This window comes from Dendropsophus ebraccatus, chromosome 12 (genome assembly GCF_027789765.1).
Source record: "Dendropsophus ebraccatus isolate aDenEbr1 chromosome 12, aDenEbr1.pat, whole genome shotgun sequence".
Taxonomy (NCBI): domain Eukaryota; kingdom Metazoa; phylum Chordata; class Amphibia; order Anura; family Hylidae; genus Dendropsophus; species Dendropsophus ebraccatus.
Genome location: NC_091465.1, coordinates 24,709,661 through 24,722,811, shown reverse-complemented (window position 1 = coordinate 24,722,811; position 13,151 = coordinate 24,709,661). Strand labels below are relative to the sequence as shown.

Genomic DNA, 13,151 nt, shown 5'->3' with positions numbered 1-13,151 from the left:
CACCCAGCAAGCCCCGTCAGGTACAAGGTGTCAGGGCATGCTAGGTGTTTTTGGCTTATAAAACAGATAAAGGGCCACTGGTTGTCGATCGTTGTGTTAGACCAATAGGTACATCTATATTACTCTACTCTTCGATCTTCTACATGGGATAAATGATGAGAAAAATTTGTTTCAGGAGGATCTTCCTTCCCTAGATCTGCTGTTCATTTGCTGTATTTTTGGTGGACCAAATGCAGAGGAGCCGGCCCAGCAAGCGTACTACTAAGCCGCATCTCTGCTCACCTCTAGGCCATAGAACAGAAAGAGGGACGGGTTCCCTGCTGTTGTATATACTTAGCGGTATGGCATATACTAGGGGGGAGATTTATCAAACATGGTGTACAGTGAAACTGGCTCAGTTGCCCCTAGCAACCAATCAGATTCCATCTTTCATTTTCCAAAGAGTCTGTGAGGAATGAAAGGTGGAATCTGATTGGTTGCTAGGGGCAACTGAGCCAGTTTCACTTTACACCATGTTTGATAAATCTCCCCCTTTCTGCTCAGTGAACATTTGCTAGGCCGGGTGCACAATGTCTGGCTCAGGGAATGTAGAGTTGAAACAACAATACTCTATGCTGCTGAAATCCACTTAAGGCCCTATTCCACAGAACGATTATCGTCCGTATTCGGCCGATATTGGCCGCTACGGACGATAATCGTCCCGTGGAATAGAGTGCAACGATCAGCCGACATCGTTCATGTCGGCTGATCGTTGCAGTCGCTTGTTTTTCAACATGTTGAAAAACAAGCGAATGATACAGCAACGATCTGCTGCCGTCGCTCCATTGAATAGGATCATCGGCAGCAGACGCTGCTGTATCCTATGGGCTGCCCGGACGATCAGCGATCACCCGGGCAGCCCCCCCGCAGCTCCCCGCCGCCCCTCCCGCACTCACCCGCTCGCTGCAGCCGCGCTGAATTGTGGCGGCAGCGAGCGGGGAACGACCCGTGAAATAGGGACATTAGAATTATCCATGTGTAGAAAAACATGTCCACTTTCTTCCAGAAGCAGCCCCTCTCCTGTCCTCAGTTTGGGTGTGGGTATTGCAGCTCAGTTCCATTAAAGTGAATAGGGCTGAATTGTAATACAGCAGACAACCTGAGGACAGGGGTGGTGCTGTTTTTGCAAGAAAGTAGCTGTGCTTTTTTCCAACCCCTTTATCTAAGCAGCAAGGCATACAGTACATGCCATGCTGCTCAGTGTACAGGAGCAGGGACTCTTGTCTTTGATGGGAGTCCTTGCTCCTGTACTGATCTGCCAGAAGCAAGTTACAGAAAATTGGATTCGGAATAATCTCTTTTTTTTATGCAAATTTGATCAATTCCAATCCTATTTGCTCCTCTTTAGCCATGAGTGTTTTACCATTGGGGTCCAACCAACCTTCACAGGATTGGGGGTCCCGTGTCTCTCCATTGAATAGAATGGCGGTCAAGCATGTCTTGTGCTGCTCCATTCAATCTTTATGTGTCTAACAGACAGAGTCAGATACAGGGTTTGGCTATTGTGAATACAAATAAAGGTTCATAGAAAATAGTGGCATGGCTCCTGACTGCCGGGGGTATCTGATTGACCTTCCAGGACTTTAGTGGTGTTCAATATTCTGTAAATAGAAAATTTACATTGAGCTATATGGGAAATTGGTGGGATCATCATTACAGTAGTAATAATATCTGTAGGGAACAATTACATAGGTATTATGTCACCACTAGGATGAATAACTTAAAGGGGTACTCTGGCAAAATATAGTTTTTTTTATTTAAATCCACTGTTGTTAGAAACTCATACAGATTTGTAAATTACTTCTATTAAAAAATCTCCATTCTTCTAATACTTACCAACTGCTGTATGCCCTGCAGGATGTGGTGTATTCTTTCAGTTTCATATGGTTTTCTATGGGGATTTCCTGTCACAGTAGCAAACACTGTGTCAGCCTGGAAAGAATACACCACTTTCTACAGGACATACAGCAGCTGATAAATACTGGAAGTCAAGATTTTTTTAAGAGAAGTCATTTACAAACATGTACACAACTTTCTGACGCAAGATATGACAACATTTTTTTTCCTCCGGAGTACCCCTTTACGCATTAAATATCAGTCATATCATCTTACGTATGTGTCATGGCCATTATGTACAAAGATCGCTGCTTTCTGGTGGAACCAGCATGAGTGCATTACATGGGCAGCCCATCCACATCAAAATGAACTACTATGTAATTCCTCATTTCAACGGTGGTGGCGCTGCAGGGAAATCGAACCCTTCCTGGCACATTCCTCCAGATGACAGCTGATTAGTGGGGCTCCTAGTAGTACAATCAATTGTGGCTTATTGTCTGGTGGCCATTGTACGGAGATGGGATTGAGCAGAGTAGACAACCCCTATGGGAGGTAATCAGCCTAATGCAGTATAATGCAGGGGGTGCACAGAGCCGCTCTCTCTTTTCTGCATAGCTGGCAGATGTTATATAGGAGTAAATGGGATTTTGTCAATTTCCATTCACAAACTAAATGCGGTGATTTGGGTGGCCATCCATAGTCAATAATCCATAGGAAGAAAATAATAAACAAAAAAAAAATTTCTTGTGCCTTTTAATACATACACATCTATGGAGAACTCTATGTATGACAAATGTCAAGTAAGAGTCTCTGACACCGGAGTGAAATACGTCGCCCAATGCGCACTTGATGTATTTACGGCGCGGCTGCAAATAAATCCTGCCGTCCTCTTTAGCTTTAAACATAGGCTCAGGGTATTGCTTCTTATTTGTTGAATTGCAACCTCTTTGCTAGGTGACAGCTCTACAATGCATCGCCTCTGTCAATAATATCGATGAGTCCGTGCACATAACCCGCTATAGGAGTCTGCCCTCTGACTCCATTTAAGCAAATGTCCCCTCCATAAAATGCTCCATAAATATCCCCCCCCCCCCAGGCCATTGGATTTATTAATAATATAAGGCGAAAAATATTCCATCTGTTCCAGTTATAAACTAAAAACCTTATGCTCGCGATTACAATGGAAAGGAGAGGCCGCTAGCTAAACAATGGGTCTGTAACTTCTATGATGCATGGTGGGGGTCTCACACCAGTAACTTCAAAGCTACAAATGCTGGGACTAAGGACCCTATTACACTGGACCATTAATAGGACCCCAAGGGTCCTATTAGAGGAAGCGATTTTTAACGATTAACGATAAATGGTCGCTAACGAGACCGTTTATCGTTAACCTTAAATTGTTCACCATATTACACAGAACGATAGTCGTTAGGGTCCATTTACACAGAGAGATTATCTGACAGATTATCTGCCAAAGATTTGAAGCCAAAGCCAGGAACGGACTTTGAACAGAGATCAGGTCAAAGTAAAGCCTGAGATTTCTCCTCTTTTCAAATCCATTCCTGGCTTTGGCTTCAAATCTTTGGCAGATAATCTGTCAGATAATCTTTTTGTGTAAATGGACCCTTATGGTGCGTTTACACAGACAGGTTTATCTGACAGATTTTTTAAGCCAAAGCCAGGAATGGATTAGGAAAGAGAAATCTCAGTGTTTCCTTTATGACCTGTTCTCTGTTTATATTCAGTTCCTGGTTTTTGCTTCAAAAATCTGTCAGATAAATCTCTCTGTGTAAACGCACTATTATGCTGGGTTTACACGGAACGATTATCGGGCGAATTTTCGCGATAACGATCGCATTGAGCGATAATCGTTCCGTGTAAACCCAGCAAACGATCAAGCGATGAGTAAAAAATCGTTCATGTTGATCTTTCAACATGTTCTTAAATCATCGTTTGTCGTTCGCTAAAAATTCGCAGATCGCTTCTTGTAAACAGTCTTTCAAAGATTTTCCCTACGTAAAAGATGGGCTTAAGCGATCTTAAAAACGATCGCAATAACGATTTTTCTTACGAATCTTCTAACGATTTTTCTGTGTCTGAACGCTGATCGTTATAAAAACCAAATTGTTGCTTCAAAATCGTTAATCGTTCGATTGGGCGAATTATCGTTCTGTGTAAACCCAGCATTAGTTAGGATTGTTACTGCGATTGTGTACTCCATCTGATCCCTGCAAACGAAGGAATGATCTGGAATAACACTGAAAGATTAGTGAACGAATGCGGCACTACAGCGAACGATTAGCAAACGATTAACGATAATTTTAATGATTATCAAGACGATTATCGTATAAATTGAACTGATTTCATGATTTTTAGCACAATAATCGTCCCGTGTAAGAGAGCCCTTACAGTTAGCAATGATTAGCAATGATTTTAGGGTCAGATCTCTTTCTCGATTTTTCGATCATTGCCTGCAATTACACATTATCATTTAAATTTAAGCAATTTCACAATTTTTAACACAATAATAGGGCCCTTACACTGTAACAGGGCCTTTACACTTAACGATTAACGAACTATTAACAATGATTTTAGGGTCAGATCTAAATCAACGGTCAACGACACACGAACGATTTTTCGATCATTGCCTGCAATTACACAGGACGATTATTGTTTGAATTCAAACGATTTCATGATTTTCTTCCCGATAATCATCCTGTGTAACAGGACCCTTACAGTGAAAGATCAGCGAACGATTACCGATAATTTTAGGGTCAGATCTAAATCAACGATCAAGGACACATGAACAATTTTTCGATTGTTGCCTGCAATTACACAAGACGATTATCGTTTAAATTCGAAAAATTTCCCGATTTTCTGCCCGATAATCGTCTCGTGTAATAGGGTCCTTACTGTGCACGATTAGCGAACAATTATCAATGATTTTAGTGTTAGATCTAAATCAACAATCAACGACGCATGAACGATTTTTCAATCGTTACCTGCAATTACACAGGACGATTATTGTTTAAATTCAAACAATTTCACGCACGATAACTGTCCTGTGTAATACGGCCCTTAGAGTGGAGACGGCTGATTTACAGAATGCAGGGAAAGAAAAGTGCTATCACCATTGGAACCATATAAATCTGAGATAATAAGGTCACATGGCTGCAAAGTATAAGTATAAATATTGCAGTTTGCTATAATATAAAAGACCCCTGATGAAGTGGCACATTCCAGAATAAGGGTCACCATCAACTACAGCAGAACAGTGGAATAAGTTTGTCCCAGTTAAGTGTTAGTATAGCCAAGGCCTATCATGCCTCAAACCAAAAGCTATTGTGAGTCCAAGGTACATGACCAACTGCAGTATGCATCAGCATTCAGATACAAACAGGTTATCACCCGAGCTCGGGATTCCCTACAATCAATTCAACGCATTAGTATTGCATTGTGAGTTTCAATGGATTTCATGCAGAACCTTAGCAAAAACATGAAAAGAATGATGGCTCGGTGTTATCCATTAGTGAATTGCTACAGGCCCCTGGGTTCAGGGTCTTGGTGTTATAGTGATGAAGGATACATGAAATGTACTGCGTTGTGATCATGCAAACAGGACAGAAGGAAGAGGGTGGAGAGGGTGCTACACAATATATATACAGCACAACAGGCAATGTATAGACCCCCAACATCTTTTCATGGTGTCCTGCAAAAGTGTTACCCATCTATGCCAGGGGAGACCACACACTTGGGATAAAGTGTGACTTGTCTGTGGTGCTGAGCAGGTGTAAGGGAACTAGAATAAGAGTGTAGTGTCCATGGAAGTGTGATCAGTGTGATATGTCTATGGTGCTGAACCTCACACCAGTGTGTAGTGTCCATGGAAGTGTGATCAGTGTGATATGTCTATGGTGCTGAATCTTACTCAAGAGTGTAGTGTCCATGGAAGTGTGATCAGTGTGATATGTCTATGGTGCTGAACCTTACACAAGAGTGTAGTGTCCATGGAAGTGTGATCAGTGTGATGTGTCTATGGTGCTGAACCTTACACAAGAGTGTAGTGTCCATGGAAGTGTGATCAGTGTGATATGTCTATGGTGCTGAACCTCACACCAGTGTGTAGTGTCCATGGAAGTGTGATCAGTGTGATATGTCTATGGTGCTGAACCTTACACCAGAGTGTAGTGTCCATGGAAGTGTGATCAGTGTGATATGTCTATGGTGCTGAATCTTACTCAAGAGTGTAGTGTCCATGGAAGTGTGATCAGTGTGATATGTCTATGGTGCTGAACCTTACACAAGAGTGTAGTGTCCATGGAAGTGTGATCAGTGTGATATGTCTATGGTGCTGAACCTCACACCAGTGTGTAGTGTCCATGGAAGTGTGATCAGTGTGATATGTCTATGGTGCTGAACCTTACACCAGAGTGTAGTGTCCATGGAAGTGTGATCAGTGTGATATGTCTATGGTGCTGAACCTTACACAAGAGTGTAGTGTCCAGGGAAGTGTGATCAGTGTGATATGTCTATGGTGCTGAACCTTACACAAGAGTGTAGTGTCCAGGGAAGTGTGATCAGTGTGATATGTCTATGGTGCTGAACCTTACACCAGAGTGTAGTGTCCATTGAAGTGTGATCAGTGTGATATGTCTATGGTGCTGAACCTTACACAAGAGTGTAGTGTCCATGGAAGTGTGATCAGTGTGATATGTCTATGGTGCTGAACCTTACACAAGAGTGTAGTGTCCATGGAAGTGTGATCAGTGTGATATGTCTATGGTGCTGAACCTTACACCAGAGTGTACTGTCCATTGAAGTGTGATCAGTGTGATATGTCTATGGTGCTGAACCTTACACAAGAGTGTAGTGTCCATGGAAGTGTGATCAGTGTGATATGTCTATGGTGCTGAACCTTACACAAGAGTGTAGTGTCCATGGAAGTGTGATCAGTGTGATATGTCTATGGTGCTGAACCTTACACCAGAGTGTACTGTCCATTGAAGTGTGATCAGTGTGATATGTCTATGGTGCTGAACCTTACACCACAGTAAAGTGTCCATGGAAGTGTGATCAGTGTGATATGTCTATGGTGCTGAACCTTACACCACAGTAAAGTGTCCATGGTGCTAGAAACCAAGATGAGTGTGATCTGTCCTTGTTACAGAACCTTACAGAAGTGTAAAATGAACTAAGTGTGCTTTCATGAAACTGAAATCCACACGAGTGTGAGCTCTCAGTATTGCTAGACAATACACAAGTAAGTGCCCATGGTGCTAAACTTAACAGAAGTTTCATCTGTCCATGGTGCTGAACTTTACACACGTGATCTTCCCATACTGCTAATATTTACACAAGGGTAAGGTGTAGATGGTGCTAAAACAACAGTGTAATCTGTCTATGCTGGTGAACTCAACACAAATGTGAAGTGCCCCATGAGCTAAACCCAGCACAGCTATGATCTGCCCATGGTTATTGACCTTACTCACGTGTGATCTTCCCGAAGGACTAGATCTTACATAAGTGTGATCTCTCCAAACTACTAGACCTTACACAAGTGTGTTCTCCCTAAACTACTAGACCTTACACAAGTGTGATCTCCTCAAATTACTAGACCTTACACAAGTGTGATCTCTCCAAACTACCAGACCTTACACAAGTGGGATCTCCCCAAACTACAAACATTACGCAAGTGTGATTTTCCCAAACTACTAGACCTTACACAAGTGTGATTTTCCCAAACTACTAAACATTACACAAGTGGGATCTTCCCATAATACTAGCCCTTACACAAGTGGGATCTCCCCAAACTACTAGCCCTTACACAAGTGGGATCTCCCCAAACTACTAGCCCTTACACAAGTGGGATCTCCCCAAACTACTAGCCCTTATACAAGTGGGATCTCCCCAAACTACTAGTCCTTACACAAGTGGGATCTCCCCAAACTACTAGTCCTTACACAAGTGGGATCTCCCCAAACTACTAGTCCTTACACAAGTGGGATCTTCCCAAATTACTAAACAATAAAAAAGAACAGTGATCTTCCCAAACTACTACCCCTTACACAACTGTAAAGTGTCCGTTTGCTAAAATATAGTGTGACCTGTCCCATGGTGCTGAATCAGCCCAGATATGAGGTGTCATGCTGCTGAACTTAAAACAAGTGTGAGGGCTCACTACAGCTGAACCCAGCACCACTGTGATCTATCCATGGTGCTCACCCTTACACAAGTGTGATCTATCCATAAAACAAGACTTTGCATAAGTGTAAAGTGTGCTAAAATCAATAAAAGTGTGATCTATCCATGGTGCTCATCCTTACACAAGTGTGATCTTTCCATAATACAAGACTTTGCACAAGTGTAAAGTGTGCTAAAATCAATAAAAGTGTGATCTATCCATGGTGCTCATCCTTACACAAGTGTGATCTTTCCATAATACAAGACTTTGCACAAGTGTAAAGTGTTGTGCTAAAACTAACAAAAGTGTGATCTGTTCATGGTGCTGAATGAACACAGGGGTCAGGTGCCATGCTGCTGAACTTAACACAAGTGCTAGGTGTCCAAGGTGCTGAACCTCACACAAGTGTGACCTCCCCATAATGCTCAACCTTACACATGTGTGACCTCCCCATAGTGCTCAACCTTACACATGTGTGACCTCCCCATAGTGCTCAACCTTACACATGTGTTACCTCCCCATGGTGCTCAACCTTACACATGTGTGACCTCCCCATAGTGCTCAACCTTACACAAGTGTAAAGTGTGATCTCATCAGTTGTGTCATTGTAGCTGGTGCCAACACGTCCACGAGTGTGATCTGTCTATGGTGCTGAAGTGCCATGCTTCTTAACTTCACCCAAGTGTGTGGTGCCCCCAGAGCTGAACTCGGCGATGTGCCCATGGTGCTGGAAGCAGGCTGCATCACCCATTCATTCCTAGGTGGACTATCACAGACAGGCAGCCTCAGATGCAAAGGAAGAGAGATAGAGAAAAAATGCGAGAGGGACTCACCTTCCACAGTTGCAGTGACAAACCCGGTCTTCCCCTCTTAAATGCGGTAAGATATAATTGTGAAATCGGTCCAAAAGAGCGTTCATGTCCATCAAGCAAGCTATTGCCTGTAAGAGCCCATAACCAAGGCATCTGGTCAACTCTAGATGGAATAAAACATTGACTCTAGTTTGCTGGCTAAAAAAAAGACTGGAGCAGTCTTGACAATGCTGCCACTAAAGGACACACAATGCACATGCACATGCACACACACACTGATACACACACACACACACACATAGTGATGCACATAGAGTCAATATGACATTGCTACAATACATCAAAGTGAGAAGAGTTCCTCTTACCATAACAATGGACGCCCCCAGTACCATAAATATCATGGTGTTTGCGCTCATGTGCATATATAGGATATTGACAAGGTTGTGTCTATTTCCCCTAAAAAAGCCGGTTCTCTTCTTCTCCTTCCTCCCTCTTCTCCGCAAAGGTCAGAATTGGTCATCTCCCCTCCCCCCCAAAAAAAGCTGCAATCCTTGATGTAGAAGAAGAACCAAAGAGATCCACAGTTACATATAGATGTATATAGTCATGTTGGTAAACTACTGTACAGCCCCCCCTTAAGGATTCATGAAGACCCCCCCTCCCTCCCTCCCTCTTCTTAAAGAAGCGTGGGGGTCGTCTCAGTCTTGATCGCCCTTCTTTGACTCCCCCCCATTATAAAACAATGTGACAAGCTTCTCCCCCCCCCCACCCCCCCTCCTCTGAGTTGCTTTTTTTTTTTAGGGCTGCCACATTGCCTGGATGGCAAACACTCCTTCTCTGCATCAATTGATCCGAGGGAAGAAAGGAAAAAAGCCAATCAATAATTCAAGGATCCGGGATTTTTGTTGTTCTCTATAGAAGAGGGCTGGAGAGCAGAGGGGCAGCTTGGAGCTTCATGGAGGCTGATCACTTCCTAAATGCAGCTCACCCCCCAAAAGGCATCTATAGGGTGTATAGAGAGGAGAGAGGGAGGCAGCACAGCGGAAGTAGGGGGGGCAATGCTGTGTCCCCCCTCTAGAGAGGGAAACGTGATGTGGTGGAGCAGCAGCCTGCTGCACGCCCTGTTCCCTCTTAGTGACATTGCAGCCACAATTGATATTCTGCACCATGCAGCAGCAGCCACTGGGCTTCCACCTACTAAAATATGCTAATACCATCAGCCATTGTTTTAAGTGAACAGCAGGCAGCTAGACAGCCCTGAACTCAGAGAAGGTAGCACCCACCCCCCACCTCAGGTACCTGGACACTGCCAAGAATGGGAGCAGGTTGGTGCAAGGGGGAGGGGAGGGGGGGGGGGTGCAATTGCCAAACAGAGATTGGTGTAGGTAGATGCTGCAGAACCACATAGGCAGGTTGTAAAGGGTTAACAGCATGCTGATGGAGGGGGGGGTATAGCTTCCTGTAGTGTGAGCTGGGAATAGGTAAGATGTATTGGGGGAAGGGGCTGCAATGTTTTAGATGTGTCATGGAACTCAAAGGGATGTAATACCTGTCAGTGCATTAAGGTGAATTCAGCTCACAGATAGGTGTGTGCTGCATGGTGCTTACTCGCTGTCGCCATCTACTGGTAATAAGAGGATATAACATTTACAAAAAAAAAGTAATCTGGAGGACAAGAGGGAAGGCAGTAGCCCCCAAAAGTGAGTGACTGACCACACATGGGAATATGGACCTGAAACTCGTGTACTTGGTATTGTTGGGTGTCCCAGAGGCCATGGTAGGATTATATGGAGGTATAAGGGGGAGATGACTAGAGATGATCGAACAGCGGAAAATCTTAGGTTCTATAGAACTCGAACCTTGTCGAACCTTCCCGATGCCTTCCCGGTCCGTGGGGAAGGAGACAGCCCGGGTAATCCCAGAATTCCAGGCGGTACCCAGGCTGTTTCGTCCTTTCCCACGGACCGGGAAGGCATCGAAGGGTTCAACAAGGTTCGAGTTCTATAGAACCTAAGATTTTCCGCTGTTCAATCCTCTCTAGAGATGACCCACAGCAAGATGTGATAATAACCAGTCTCGGATCTGGCCGCTGTTGGATACTTTGATAATATTACATTATCTGAGCGCTGACGTTACTTTGTGGTAGGTTTTGTCATTTTTTTAATATACATGGATGAGCTATAACAATAGAACCGCTAAGAGGTGAATAAATATTAGGGGGCTTGAGGTTATTGGAGGAGATTTATCAAACATGTCGTAAAGTGAGACTGGCTCAGTTGCCCCTAGCAACCAATCAGATTCCACCTTTCATTTTCCAAAGAGTCTGTGTGGAATGAATGGTGGAATCTGATTGGTTGCTAGGGGCAACTGAGCCCGTTTCACTGTACACCATGTTTGATAAATATCCCCCATTGTGTTGTGCAGGAAAAGGGGCATGAGTAATAATGTCTAGATGACTGGGTCATAGCGGGAAACGCAAGACTTGTGAGGTGATCCTTGTGTGTAGTGGTTAGTAGATGACAAGGAAGGATACCCAGGGGCAGGCAGAAGAGACGCAGGTGCCAAGAGGTCATTGATGCACATGGAGAAGGGTTAAGGTGCGTTTACACAGAGAGATTTATCTGTCAGATTTTTGAAGCCAAAGCCAGGAACAGACTGTAAACAGAGAGCAAGTCATAAAGGAAAGACCGAGATTTCGCCTCTTTTCAAATCCATTCCTGGCTTTGGCTTCCAAAATCTGTCAGATAAATCTCTCTGTGTAAAAGCACCATAAGGGTCAATTTACACAGAAAGATTATCTGACAAATTATCCGCCAAAGATTTGAAGCCAAAGCCAGGAATTGAAAAGAGATTTGAAAAGAGGAGAAATCTCAGGCTTTCTTGTATGACCTGATCCCTGTTTATAGTCTGTTTCTGGCTTTGGCTTCAAATCTTTGGCAGATAATCTGTCAGATAATCTTTCTGTGTAAATGGACCCTAACAGGATAACATATCCAGTCCAATCCCACCGAAGCAATATTGTAGCCCAAATAGATCAAGCTGGCTATGATAGAAACAGGACATTGTAGGGGCTGTATAGCTGTATGGCGCCCCCTGTCTACAATGGGGCAGGAGCATCTGAAGTGGATCATGGACAGGTCTAATGAATCACATCTTCTTTTCCATCATGTTGGCCGGATTCCTATGAGTCACCTGGGTATGAGAAGAAGACAAGGGGCAATGTGCTGCTGGGAGATCTGGCATCACGTGGATATAACTGGGATTCGTACCACCTACCTAACATTATACAGACCAGGGCCCCCCCCCTTTCTCATGACAGCAGGACCCTCTAATGGCAGCAGATAATCCTCCAGTCACACTGCAGACATTGTCCAGCATGAAGAACATGGCGAAGAGATAGAGGAACTGGCGGGTCACATACCTAATGGATATACTGTTTTGGGAACTTATGCTGGTGTGGGCTGAAGGTGCATTGGCCTCATTTAGCCACTTTATACAACGCTCATAGATGGGCGCTTCCATTGCTTTGTCAGTGAATAAAAAATGGCAGGTATGAGGCCATTATACAGAGATTAGTCATCCTTTGTCTATGGTAGGGATTGGGAACTTTCGGCCCTCCAGCTGTTGCAAAACTACAATTTCCATCATGCCTGGACAGCCAAAGCTTCGCTTTGGCTGTCCAGGCATGGTGGGAATTGTAGTTTTGCAACAGCTGGGGGGCTGAAAGTTTCCCACCCCCGGTCTGTGGCAAGAGCAGCCATATCCCACCATGCTAATATTAGAGGCCTATAAAGCTCCGTGTCATAACTAGTTCCAGGAAGAGAGTCTCAGTCATATGGACTTATATATACATGATCCTATTGAGGAATGGTTTTAATATTTTTCTTATTGAGTCACATGGTTTTCAAAAGTCTCATGACATATACATTTACCAGCTGTCTGTGTATCTTCCGGTCTCTGTCAGTCTTGTACGTCCCCAGCTTTCCTGGTGCGCAAGCTAAATGTAAATTAAAATGATGTGAACAAGAGAAAACAGGTGGGTTTGGCTCATGGAGTGCTCCTCGGTCAAGGCGTAAGTAAGTATAACTCTGGTTCTCTGCCATACATATATCTTACTTATTGGTTTTTGAGAGATTTATCAAACATGGTGTAAAGTAAAACTGGCTCAGTTGCCCCTAGCAACCAATCAGATTCCACCTTTCATTCCTCACAGACTCTTTGGAAAATGAAAGGTGGAATCTGATTGGTTGCTAGGGGCAACTGAGCCAGTTTCACTTTACACC

General features: G+C 43.8%; 1 long non-coding RNA gene across 1 annotated transcript in view; it reads right to left on the bottom strand.

Moving 5' to 3' along the window:
- The window catches only part of LOC138769805 (uncharacterized), a 44,951-nt gene extending 44,612 nt beyond the window's left edge, over positions 1-339 (bottom strand). Inside the window, exon 1 of the long non-coding RNA XR_011359312.1 lies at positions 283-339. This is a non-coding gene — a long non-coding RNA (uncharacterized lncRNA). The remainder of the gene's footprint in view (positions 1-282) is intronic.
- Positions 340-13,151: the final 12,812 nt, after the last annotated feature.